We start from the raw sequence: 13,172 nt of genomic DNA, 5'->3' as shown, positions 1-13,172 counted from the left end.
TTGGGAGTGGGCATTTATCTATCTCCCTTGGAAGATGCTCTGTTGCTGACAATACAAAATTCTTCTTCACTGCAATATAATCATTGCTTTATGTCTCTATATCCTTTTGACAAGTCAAAAAAATTAAATTAAAAAAATTTGAAGACTTTAGACAAAGCATGCTAACTTTCATAGGTTGTATTCCAATGATACTTCAACAGGCATGTGAAAATTAATTACCATCTGTACATACATATAATATGTAGTATATCAACAAATATTTTCTTCAAATAGCACACGATTGCTAATTTGATATATGTTCTCACTAGGAATTACCTGTCTTAATTAACTGAATTCACCTATTCTATATTTGTTGATAAATCTGTATAATTCTGATTTTATTTGAGTAATAATAAATATAATACATATTACGTACTGAATGCCTATGTGCACTTAACATAGATTTTCTCCATTTCATCTCCTACAAGATCTTTGACTAGTTTAATAGTTCAAGAGTTGTTAAAGATATCATACTAGATTAGACTGTACCTATTTACATAAGATTTTCAAACTTTACAATAAAAGATAAAAGTTTTAGGCATAAAGAGAACAAAATGAAAGGTCAAAATGGTAGTTTTGAGAAGAAGGAAAAATTTCTACCATAATGTGATGAATCCAATTTCATAAAATTCAGAGTTGTATCATTGTGGAGTTAATTGAGTGCTTCCGTATAGGATACCCACGGGTGTGGGTACATCATCCTCATCCTCCTGTAACTCATTTGGGCTTGGCACATGGGAACAGTGGTCTGATCTGGTTTAAATAGGACTAGGGTTGGCACAGATCTTGTGACTCACTGAGACTTCCTGACCCATAGCCACGATCCCAAGAATGTTCCTGCCTGCCAGCCTCATCCTGAGAAATTGGACTAGGAAGCTTGGGATGGACCCAACATTGCCCCGGCATCCAACATAAAGAAGATTGCCTGAAACTTCCCTGCCTAGAAGTTTCACCTTTATTTCTCTGCTTCTCACAGACGATAAAAACCTTAACCCTTTGTCCTATACTATTTTGAGAATGATTATTTTCTCTTTTTTTTCCTTTTTTTTAATTTTTATTTATTTATTATTTTTACTCCTATAGCACCTGGTCTTCCTAGGTGGTCTCCTATCCAAGTACTAACCAGGCCCGACCCTGCTTAGCTTTAGAAATCAGACAGGATTGAGCTTGTTCAGGGTGGCATGGCCATAGACAAGAATGATTATTTCCTTTAAGCATTGTTGCATTTCATTCTTATTAAATCAGAAAATATACCCCAAGAAAGTATATTGTAGTTGAGCCCAAAATTTAGCCCAAAGATGCCTGGAAACCAAGGCAAAAAGTAACAGTTTTCATTAGTTCTCATTTTTGTAAAAGGGGTTCATGGGTTTAAGAGAAACATTTTTCTTTCAACAACCTCTGAAGGTTATTCATTCATTGTATGGTTGTATAAAGAGAAAATACCAGCCAATTTAATAGATATATCTAAAATATGTTAACATGAAAATTACTTTGATTTCTGTGACATATTAGTAACAAAAGCGCCTTTCATAATTATAAAGTCTACTGTGTACGACAGAATTCTTGATTATGTTTTGTGTCAAAATTAATATTGAATGAATAACATTCACTGAACACTACAGAGATTATCCAGAAAAATATATACTTGAAAGGAAAAAAAGAATGTTTCTTCGTATCATCTTAAAGAGGTGAACTTAAAATGATAACTTCTCATCTTTTTTGCCAAGTGAATGATGCATTTCGATAGCTTGTTCCGTATCTGAGATAATTACATTGTTGATTCCTCCATGGAAAACAGTTTTGTTGCTATCAGACCTATTTCTGATTTTTCTTGAAAATATCTTGGGTAAATTACATAAATGTTCTATGAATTAAAATTCAAATGGCATTAAAATTATCTTAAGTAATTGTAAAATATTAGGAAAATTAAGTATATATTTTTTACACTTACTGAAGACAATATATTCTCACGTTGGCGGCTATTTGGTGGCTATTTGGTGGCTACACAGGCACATTACTAGATTGAACAGACTCCATTGAAGAATAAATGCCTCATTAGCATTTTCACAACTAGCCACTTGAAAGGAGGAAGGAGAAAACAATACATAAACTAGAAAGTAGTTAAAAAAATAGGAATAGAGGAAAGAAGCATGAGAGGGAGTAAAGGAGAGAGGGAGGGAGGAGGCAAGCATAAATAAATTGAACATACCATTCATATCCATGTTGTTTGTTTCAGTGGAGTCAATATCAATTTTATTTTTATTTTATGTGGAAGTAATATATACACATATACTGTATAAGTATTTATAAGTGTATATATATGTGTATGTATTTAACAAAGTAACAGGTTATTATGAGTGATTAATATAGAAAAGTATCAGGCAAATGCAATGCTGGATGGCAGTATGTTATCTGTGGCTGTGAAATGAGCCTTATTTACTAGAAGGGAATACATGGAAAATATCTCAGAAAGATGTTTCTCATACTCTAAACTATTACTAGGTTTAATACTCCAGATTGTCTTATTGGTCTTCTACCACACTGGCAAAAATTTAAGAAAACAGAAGGTAAATATTATATTAAGATTTAAGAAAGGAAAAAGAAAACAGTCCAAGAGAAAAAAAAAAGAAATTAATATTAAATTCTGAAAATGTTCAGTGTTCTACATGCTTATTTTTACTAATTTTTTTTTCTATTTAGTTTTAATTTCTTGGATTTTAATTTCTTGGATAGTTGATCAAGCTATTAGTATTGCTAATGTACAACTGATTTGCCTTAAGTGTGTTGAGTTATTGATTGATAAGTCTTTCGGTAACTCTCAGGAAAGAGAAATTTAGAATTAAATTCTTTCTTTCTCATATATAATTTATAGTTTGGAAAAGTTTAATTGCTTTGATTTTTAGAAAATATTATGAACTTTAGTTTGTTTTTTTCAGATAAAATGTCCCACCATGTATAAAATTATTTGACTAAAATTACAAGACTATATTATATATAATGGCTTTATAAACTTTGACTAAAGTTCATTTTTATTAAAAACTCAAAATTGTTCTTTTATCAAATATGTTTTTTTCTTTTTTTCTCTTCAGTGTCATGACAAATTATAAATTATGTAAAACATTATTATTGAAGGGGTCTCTGATTCTTCTAAGCCTTGCTAATATTTTCCCAATTTTGAGGGCAGAAACAATAATTTATTATTTTTCTTCCTTAATTAAATTGAATACTCTCTTTATTTTTCTAAGAAAATTGCTCTGCCTCCCCAGCTTATTTGAGAAGTGATAAGCTGCTTTTTCTTTTGATAGTTACTTATTCTGATGCTAGGTTAAATTGAAACAATTATAATTCATTTTAAATGATGATTATGAAGAATTATTAGTTATTTCAAATGATATTTTCAATTTTAAAAGTCTATAACTGTAAAATATGTACATTACTTTTTAAATTCTATATTTAAATCAAGATTAAAATACATATACTACAGTAATTTTGACCAAAAAAATTATCAAATAAGTGAATAAGCTCATTTTTTAATTTTTTTTATTTAAAAAGTCAGTCTGAATTAGCAGTATCATCAATTGTGTGTAGATGGGTGGCATGCAGTCTGTGACCAAATATGTGTATGTATATGGAAGAGGTAAACACTCTAGAAATGTGGTTTGCTATATATGTATATCACCAATATTGTTACAAAATTTTATAGCTTCACATAACAGCCAAATTAGTTACAAGAAGCTAAACATTGATATATTATCTTTTAAGTATGCAGGCTAGATTAGCTTTTCAGAGAAGTTAAAGCAGAATTAGATAAAGAAAATTAGTTGGCATTTTCAAATACACTTAACTGTTTAGTTGTGCTTTATGTCACATGTTTTCCAATCACACTTTTAGCAATTATCATATATAACATGCTGCATTGAGTTTTATTTATAAAATTTTATTTATAAAATTACTTGAGCCACTAATTTCCAAAGAATCTAACCAAATATTGCCATTCTATTTCACTGATGCTGATAAAACCTCTGATAAAATTGATATCCACTCCTGTATCCTGAAATAGGGTCCAATTTCTGAAACCTTTCTCTGTCACACAGAATGACAGTTTAGTTTCTTAATATCAAATTCATTTGTCCGTTCCAAGAAAAAACAGATGGTTAAGATAATTATAATGGAAATGGCATACTGAGAAAACTGGAGAAACCATCCCATTCTTTTATCTTTTCTTTTTTCTCTTTTAAATGCCCTGGATAAAGGTATGGGGAAATGAACAAAATATGCAAGTCAAAAAAGTGAGTTCTACCCTTGACTCTGTGGAGATTACCTGTGTGACTCAGTTCAAATCAATTGACTTCTGTGAGTTTCGATTTCCTCTTCTTGAAAATCGTTGAGGAGGGTCTTGTTTACCTTGGTGGCCCTCAAGTACTCAGGTAGAACCTCAGCATTCACCTGGAAGAGGCTTCCTGGAAAAGAGAAGTCAGCTTGAGTGGGAGAAGAGAGGTTCCTTCAAAATCAAACCCAAGTTACTTTTTTGTTGACCAAAAGAATTTTTATGCAAAAGGCATTTCAAATGAGTTTAAAACAGAGCAGAAATGAATCTGAAATGCTTAACGTGTGCTTTTTCAGCATCTTCTAGTAATTATGACAATTTAGGTGGTTATGTAAATTACACAATTCTTGTAAAATGACATAATTATGAAATGTTGGGGCAGAAACAGAAAAGGATTACTTTGCTTTAACGTGAATACTGCAATGATAAGATTGGTAATGCACCTCCTCCAGCACCTTTTATAAATCCCTTGGGATTTTACTGTTGCCAAGGGAAAGTATCAATAAAAAGTAACTTTTCACGGGCACAAGTTTTATAAAAATTGGAAAGGGGTGGTATAATGCAATGAGTATATTTTGCACTGATTTGTATTGTTTCAATTCAGATTATTCAAACTATGTTTGCATAAAAAATCCATTAATATGAAACTATTTTCAAAAATATTAGCTTTATTCCTAGCAATTTATTTGGCATTTGGAGCACTTGAATCACTGGAAACAATATTTATAATAAGTATTTCACTTAGCATTGTGTGGTTTGTGTTTTTCAGAAGAAGAATATTTTATTAGGGGAGATATTGCTAAGATACAGCCATGCAGTTTAAAAACTGTAAAATACATATGTGTATTTGCAGATTTCAGAAACCACACTTTCTTTTTGGAAATAGTATACAAAATTTATTTTTCTTCTAAATCTGTAGTTAATATCTTTCTTTCATTCATCCTTATTCTTCATTCACCAATAAACAATGATAGGGTATGTATAATTATGTTTGTGAGTAGAGGCTCTTTTTTTTTCTTTTTTAATATTTATATAGTGGGTTGAATTTCAAATTGTATCACAAGATTCCCTACTTTTTCTCCACACTGGACAGTTTCATCCCAAGGAGGGAAGAACATGTAAGTTTATATATAACAAAGGTTGTTACTTGCCTGGCAAGGAGCATCATGAAGACACTTTGCCTTCCAAACATTTTAGGTTGCGTGTGTTGAACCCCAGATAGGTGCACTAAGGTTCAGAGTAAAAATCGCCCTTGCCCATCATTTGCTCAACTGAATTAAATTGTGATATAGGGAGTGACAAAGCTTTATTTCCAGTTTCCTTTACCTTTCTGGGAGGTGGGAGATGGGTAGGAGAGGCATTCTTCTCTTAATCTACCTATGGATGTACCCCACTCACTCTTTCTATATACTCTGGTTCTTAATTCTTGATGTGTTTAGTTTTCAATTATATAGATTTTCACCTCCCACTTCTGGAGCTATGTGCTCCTGCCCCGCTTTCACCCCATAGCTTGTATGAAATATTCTTAGATAATGATCATCATCTTTAAGTGATTTATAGAGGTGCATAGAATATTACACATTCCTATTTTATTACCTCAGGAATTCAGTCAGAGTACCTCTAACTAAGAAAATAGTTTTTACTGAGCAATATGGACCTCTGATGCAGTTGGATTTTTCTCTAATCACACCCTCTCACAGTTGCTAAGGAAACAAAAGGAGCAAGTAAGGCCATTTACCTCACTAAGTTTGCCACTCAGAGTACTGAGACTGAGGCCTGGGGCTCAAAGGGACATCAAAAAGAAAAGTCTGGGACTCAATTGGAAAGAAGAAAGGGCATCGGCATGAATTTTTGCTTTACAAAATAGAAAATATGAACATCCTGCCTTGGCTAAGATATGAAGTACAAAGAAAAAGAAAGACAGAGAGACTTTTACACTGCTCTTCACACAGTCACTTCAGATGGTCCCACTTGTCATTGATTAACCACACTAGGGTGGAGAATTGTCTGAAAAAAACATTTCCCCACTATTTCCTTTCTATGTCCCTTTTCTTTTTTCTTTGCCTGTACATAGCTTAAGGCAAGCCTTATTTATACATAGGCTTGCATTGTCTTGAGGCCTTCTTGTGTTTCCCTCTGTCTTCCAACTCTAGCCAAGACACCTCAAGAAATCACTCTTCCTTTTTGCAATCATAAAGTCAGAATATCAAGCGTGGATAATAAGCCTCAGTGGTCTTTGTGTAGCAAGGACAAAATGCTATTTTAAAGTGGCCAGCAGATTCTTCCTGTTGCTCTGGATATAGTCTAGATCTTAAAATTGTTGGAGCTTGGAAACTGACATCTTAGGGCTTGTGAAGAAGTTTTGCTTAAATGGTGAGCCTGAAATTTGTCCTTAAAGGAAGAATACCCTTCATTCTGGGAGCTGTCACTTTAGTGAGTACATTTTAGTCTTACAAGAACCCTTGCCTGACTTTTAAATAAACCTTGAACTCAGAAAATAATCAGACAATTTACAGTAAATATTGTTTTCTAATTAATAATGTATTTTGAGTGCTTTCTTAGCAGGATTATGCCCTTAAAGAAGTTAGTTTTTTACTTTCTAAATTAGAAATTTGAGCAGGTCCTGTCTTAGTGTGTGCTTACACACCAGGTAAAGTAAGACCGATTCACACAGATTTTGAGAAGAAGCATTTGGTCTACTTTAAAGATTTCATCGCCTTTGTCCCCAGGGCCTGGATCACTCTATACAATGAGATGGGAATTTTCTCCTGAAGAAAATGCATGGTCTGCCAATCATCCAAAGTTTAAAATAAGTCACCCCTGGGTTCCTGATGGGAATTAATTTTTTTTCTCTTAAAATTTCTCTGGACCTGAGGAAGGGAAGGAATTTTGAGCAGTTGTTTGTCTACAGAAGACATATCTCTCCTGAAATTCCGAAGCATTGAAGGGTTGAGGATAAAGATGATCAATAGGTAGGGGTTGCTGGGAAGGAAACACTAATGGGTTCTACAGGTGGGGATATCTAATATCTACTTTAACCTATTATTTTTCTTCATTTAATTCCCTTCTCTTAAATCTTTATTTAAATTCATCATATAAGGGAAGGGAATTAAAGGAGAGGTGAAAGGATACAGAAGGAGTACAGCAGTCTGAAGAAGTGGTCCTGAGCTAGCTGGAGTAGACCAGAAGAAGAATCTGGTCTGCAGGAAATAAACACCTGGCAGGTTTGTGTTCCATGAAAGCATTTTTAGGAATTCTCAGAAGTTTTAATAGGAAATTTCAATAAAACTCATCAACTTCTCCCAAACCCAGAAGGTGGGGCTTGGGCTAAGTTGAACATTTGTAAGATAGGCTTGATGACTTTGGGATATTTGAATAATATTGTTGATATACTTCCAACCTCATGTTGTCCTTAGAAATGTCAACATTGGACATCAACTAGACTTTGGTTTTCCTCTTTGAAAAACATAACATATTGTCTTTAATCAAATTCTCCATATAGTGAATCTTCAAGCATTATAAGAGAATATAACTAATTGATTTTAAGCATCGCTTTTCTTGGATAACAGATAATTAACTTTCCATTCATACCAAGAGACTATGTGTGTGTGTGTGTGTATATATATATATATGTATATATATATATACATATATATATATGTATGTGTGTGTATATATATATATATGTATATATATACATATATACATATATATACGTATATATACATATATATATATATACACACACATACATATATATATACATGTATATACATGTATATATATGTGTGTGTGTATATATATATACATATATATATATGTATGTGTGTGTATATATATATGTATATATATATACATATATATATATACGTGTGTGTGTATATATATATGTATATATATATACATATATATGTGTATATGTGTGTGTGTGTATATATATATATATACACATATATATACATATGTATATATATGTGCAAACACACAATGTGTATATACAATAATATACATAAACATAAACACATTTTCATTAATTTTACAATATGCCCAACTATTTTTTACAGAAGTTCTTTTACAAATTCCTGATATAGTCAGTTCTTCAGTGTACTAATAAATTATTTTAGTAATGAGTAGTTTTGTTTTATAGAATATTATTGAAAAATATAGCATCACCTGAATAGTCATTAAAAATTTGATTATTGCTTAACCCAATTGGTCATCTAAAAATGAACTACAGAGACTCCACACATGTCATCAAGGAGGATTACAGCACAATAATGAAGATAAGATAATTACATAGTAATTTTTTAATTGCTATAAAGATATTTCTAATAGACCTACATGATAAGGACATATCTGGTAGAAGAGGAAGAAAGACTATGTTGAGATATTTAGACTTAGCAGGAAATATGGAGAAGGTCATTTTTTCAGACAGATATAAAAGCATGTGTGAAAGTTGCACTGCATAGAGAAGACTGGTTCTTTATAGGAACTAAAATAAGGAAAGTAAACGTCAAAGAGTAAAAAGACTAGCAAGGATAATCTACTGATCTAGTATGTTTTATCTGAAGTTGAATGTTTTAAAATACTTTTGAATCTCTGTTGCTGTAATAAAATGTAGTAAAGTTGCTAATGTTATAATAATTCACTGGTTATACCATTTTTTTCACTCAAAATAGTTTAGTTATTGCTCTGTCTTATCTTGATGTTGTTAATTTCTACTTCTTTTTCTTAGTTTGTGAAGGATTTTTGACTTTACAGATTACATCACATAATAATTCTCATGTAATGACTTTTCAACATAACAGCTTTTGAAAATATATACCACTTTCAGACAAGGTTTTTTTCCCCAGTGAAATGACTTTTTCCCAAAAAATATACTAAGCGACTAGACCATAAGAAGTATTATATTGGCATTACAGTTTTAAGCAAACTATATTCATCAATTTGGGGGAAGTCACATTTTCTAATAAAATAAATCATATGTAATAAATTTGAATTATGTGAATTTGCCAAGTGAGGGATTAAAGAAGAAGCATCTTTTATAGCACTTCGATCTAATCCTATTTGAGACAACTTGATGTTAAGCATTTGTTTTGTCCTAATAATGTTCTCTGGTTCCTGGTCTATTTATTTTTTAAGACATTTTTAGTGCGGTTTTATATTTACAACAAAATTAAGGGAAAGATACAGAGATTTCCCATATCCCCATGCCCCTCACACAAGCAGAACTTCTCCCATTATCAGTATCTCCCACCAGAGTGGTACATTTGATACAATTGATGAGCCTACATGACACTGAATAATTACCCAAAGTCCACAGTTTACATTAGATTTCTTCTTGATGTACATCCTGTGAGTTTGGACAAATATATAATGACATATGTCCACCAATATCTCGTTCTCCACTTATTCATCCTTCTATCCCTGGCAATCAATGATCATTTTACCGTCTTCATAGATTTGCCTTTTCCAGAATGTCATATTGTTGGAATCATATACTATACAGCCTTTTCATATTGTTTTTTTTTTACTTAGGAATATGCATTTAAGATTCCTCTATGTCTTTTCATGGAGTGATAGCTCATTTCTTTTTGCACTGAATAATATTCCACTGTCAGAATATACCCAGTTTATATGTCCATTCACCTACAGAAGAACATCTCCGTTGCTTCCAAGTTTTAACCATTTTTAAAAAGCTGATGTAAACATCTGTGTGTAGGTTTTTTGTGTTGATATGTTTTCATTCCTTTGCATAAATACCAAGGATCATGATTGCTGGATCATATGGTGAGAGTATGTTTAGTTTTATAAGAAACCACCAAACTGTGTTTCAAAGTAGCTGTACCACTTTGTATTCCCACCAGCAATGTAGGAGAGTTCTTATCGTTCCACATCTTTCTCTGCATTTGGTGTTGTCTGTGTTCTGGATTTTGGCCATTCTAGTAGGTGTGTAGTGATATCTCACTGTTGTTTTAATCTGTATTTTTCTGATAACATATGATGTGAAACATCTTTTCATAGGCTTGCCATCTGTATCTTTTTTAGTGAGATATCTATTAAGGTCTTTGGCCCATTTTTCCATGGGGCTATTTTCTTATTGTTGGGTTTTAAGAGTTGTTCGTACATTTTGAATGACAGTCTTTTATCAGCTGTGTCTTTCATAGTTTTTTTCATCTAGTCTGTGCTCGTCTTCTAATTCCTTTGATATTTTCTTTGGCAAAACAAAAGTTTTAATTTTAATGACATCCAGCTTATCAATTATTTCTTTCATGGGTTATACTTTTGGTTTGTATCTGAAAAGGCATCACCATTCTCAAAGTCATCTAGGTTTTCTCCTATGTTGTCTTCTAGGAGTTTTATAGTTTTGTGTTTTACATTTAGGTCTATGATCCATTTTGAGTTAATTTTTTTTGAAAAGTGTAACATATTGATTCATTTTTTTTATATGTGGGTGTCCCGTTGTTCCAGCACCACTTGTTCAAAATCTGTCCTTGCCCCAATGTATTTCCTTTACTTCTTTATTGAAAGTCAGGTGACTATGTTTATGAGTGCTTGTTTTTGGTCTCTCTATCCTATTGCATTGATATTTTTGGTCTATCTGTTACTAATATCACACTATCTTGAACATTATACATTCATAGTAAGTCCTGAAGTTGGGTAGTAGCACCAGGTTTCAGAGTTTGTTTTTCTCCTTTAATATTGTGTTGGCTATTCTGAGTTTTTTTCCTATCCATATAAACTTTAGAATCAATATTCATAAAATAGCTTCTTGTGATATTCATTGGAATTGCATCGAATCTATAGATCAAGTTGGGAGGAATCAACATCTTGGAAATATTGAGTCTTCCTATCCAGGAACATGGAATATCTCTTCATTTATTTTTTTTTTTTTTTTTTTTAATTCTTTTGGTAGTCTTCATCAGAGTCTTAAAGTTTTTTTGTTTCAGATAGACTTTGTAGATATTTTGTTATAACTAATTGTTGGGGTGCTAATGTAAATAGTATTGTGTTTTTAAATTTCAAATTCTCCTTTGCTCATTGTTGGTATGCAGGAAAACAACTGACTTTTGTATATTAACATTCTGTCCTAAAACTTTGTTATAATTGCTTGTTAGGTCCAAAGTTTTTGTCAATTCTTTCGGATTTTTCCTATAAATAATCATGACATCTGAGAAAAAAGACAGTTGTCTTCATTCACTATTTTTATCACACTTATTTTCCTTTTTCTATCTTGTTGCATGAGTAAGCACTTTCAGTATAACGTTGACAAGGAGTTGTGAGAGACTTCCTTGCCTTATATCTAATCTTAGTGGGAAAATTTTGAGTTTCTCATCATAGGATGTTAGCTGCAGGTTTTTTTGTAAACAGTCATTATAAAGTTGAGAAAATTACCCTGTATTCCTAGTTTACTAGGGATTTTTATCAATATTTTTATCAGGTGTTTGATTTTATCAAATTCTTAGCATCTATTGATATAATCATGTTAAGTCTTTTTTCTCTTTCGATGTGATAGAATACATTAATTGATTTTCAAATGTTAAACCAGCCTTTCATGAGTGTGATTAACCCCATTTGGTCATGGTATATAATTCTTTTCATAGTTTTATTTTTTGGATTCAATTTGATAATACTTTGTTGAGGATTTTTTTTTCAATGTTTATGAGATAGTGGTCTAGTTTTCTTGTAATATCTTTGTATAGTTTAGATATTAGAATAATGCTGGTCTCAGAATAAGTTAGGAAGTATCCCTTTGCTTGTATCTTCTGAAAGAAAAATTGTAGAGAATTAGTGTAACTTCACTGCTAAATATTTGGTAGAATTCACTTTCACTGTAGTATCTTTCAAAGAATTGGTTTATTTTATCTGTGTTATCAAATAAATGAGCACAAAGTTGTTCAAAGTACTGTTTTATTATTTTTCAATTTTTATGCGTCTACAGTGATGTTCACGCTTTCATTTTATGATATTAATTTGTGACCTCTCTTTTTTCTTAGTGAGCCTGACTAGAGGTTTATCGATTTTATTGATCTTTTTAAAGAACCAGCTTTTGGTTTCATTGATTTTTCTCTATTGATTTGCTGTTTTTAATTTCATTGATTTCTGTTCTAATTTATATTATTTCTTTTCTTCTGCTTACTTTGATTTAATTTGTTCTTTTCCTAGTTTCCTAAGGTGGAAACTTATATTATTGATTTTAGATCTTTCTTTTGTAATACATGCATTCGATGCTATAAATTTTCCACTAAGCACTGCTTTTGTTGAATCTCACAAATTATAAGCTGTTTTTTCAGTTTTTAGTTCTTCTTTGTCCCATGTGTCATTTAGAAATATGGTGCTTAGTCTCCATGTATTTTGGAACTTTTTAGTTATCTTTCTGTTTTAATTTTTAATTTGATTCCATTGTGATCTGAGAGCATATATTATATGATTATGATTTTTTGTTTAATTGTTAAAAAGTGTTTTATTGCTCAGGTCTATCTTGGTGAATATTTCATGTGAGCTTGAGAAAAATGTGTATTCTGTTATTGTTCAATGAAGTAGTCTATAGATACAAACTATATCCAGTTGATTAATGGAATTGTTGAGTCCAACTGTGTCCTTAATGAATTTCTGCTTGCTGGATCTGTCCACTTCTCAGAGAGGTAATGAAGTCTTCATCTGTGATAGTGGATTTATTTATTTCTCCTTACAGTTCTATCAGTTTTTGCCTATTGCAGCTTTATTCTCTTTTATTTGGCGCATACACATTAAGAATTGTTATGTCTTTTTGGAGAATTGATCCCTTTATCATTATGTAATGTGC

General features: G+C 31.5%; 1 protein-coding gene and 1 pseudogene across 7 annotated transcripts in view; one reads left to right on the top strand and one right to left on the bottom strand.

The window, feature by feature from the left end:
* Positions 1 to 13,172, top strand: part of DGKB (diacylglycerol kinase beta) — a 581,858-nt gene that overhangs the window by 501,636 nt on the left and 67,050 nt on the right. The window lies entirely within an intron of this gene.
* On the bottom strand, positions 1,114 to 1,232 carry LOC120602621 (uncharacterized; annotated as a pseudogene).

This window comes from Pteropus medius, unplaced genomic scaffold (assembly GCF_902729225.1).
Source record: "Pteropus medius unplaced genomic scaffold, Ma_sr-lr_union100, whole genome shotgun sequence".
In the NCBI taxonomy this organism is placed as follows: Eukaryota; Metazoa; Chordata; class Mammalia; order Chiroptera; family Pteropodidae; genus Pteropus; species Pteropus medius.
Note: the sequence above shows the minus strand (reverse complement) of the source record. Positions and strands in the feature narration are given on the sequence as shown.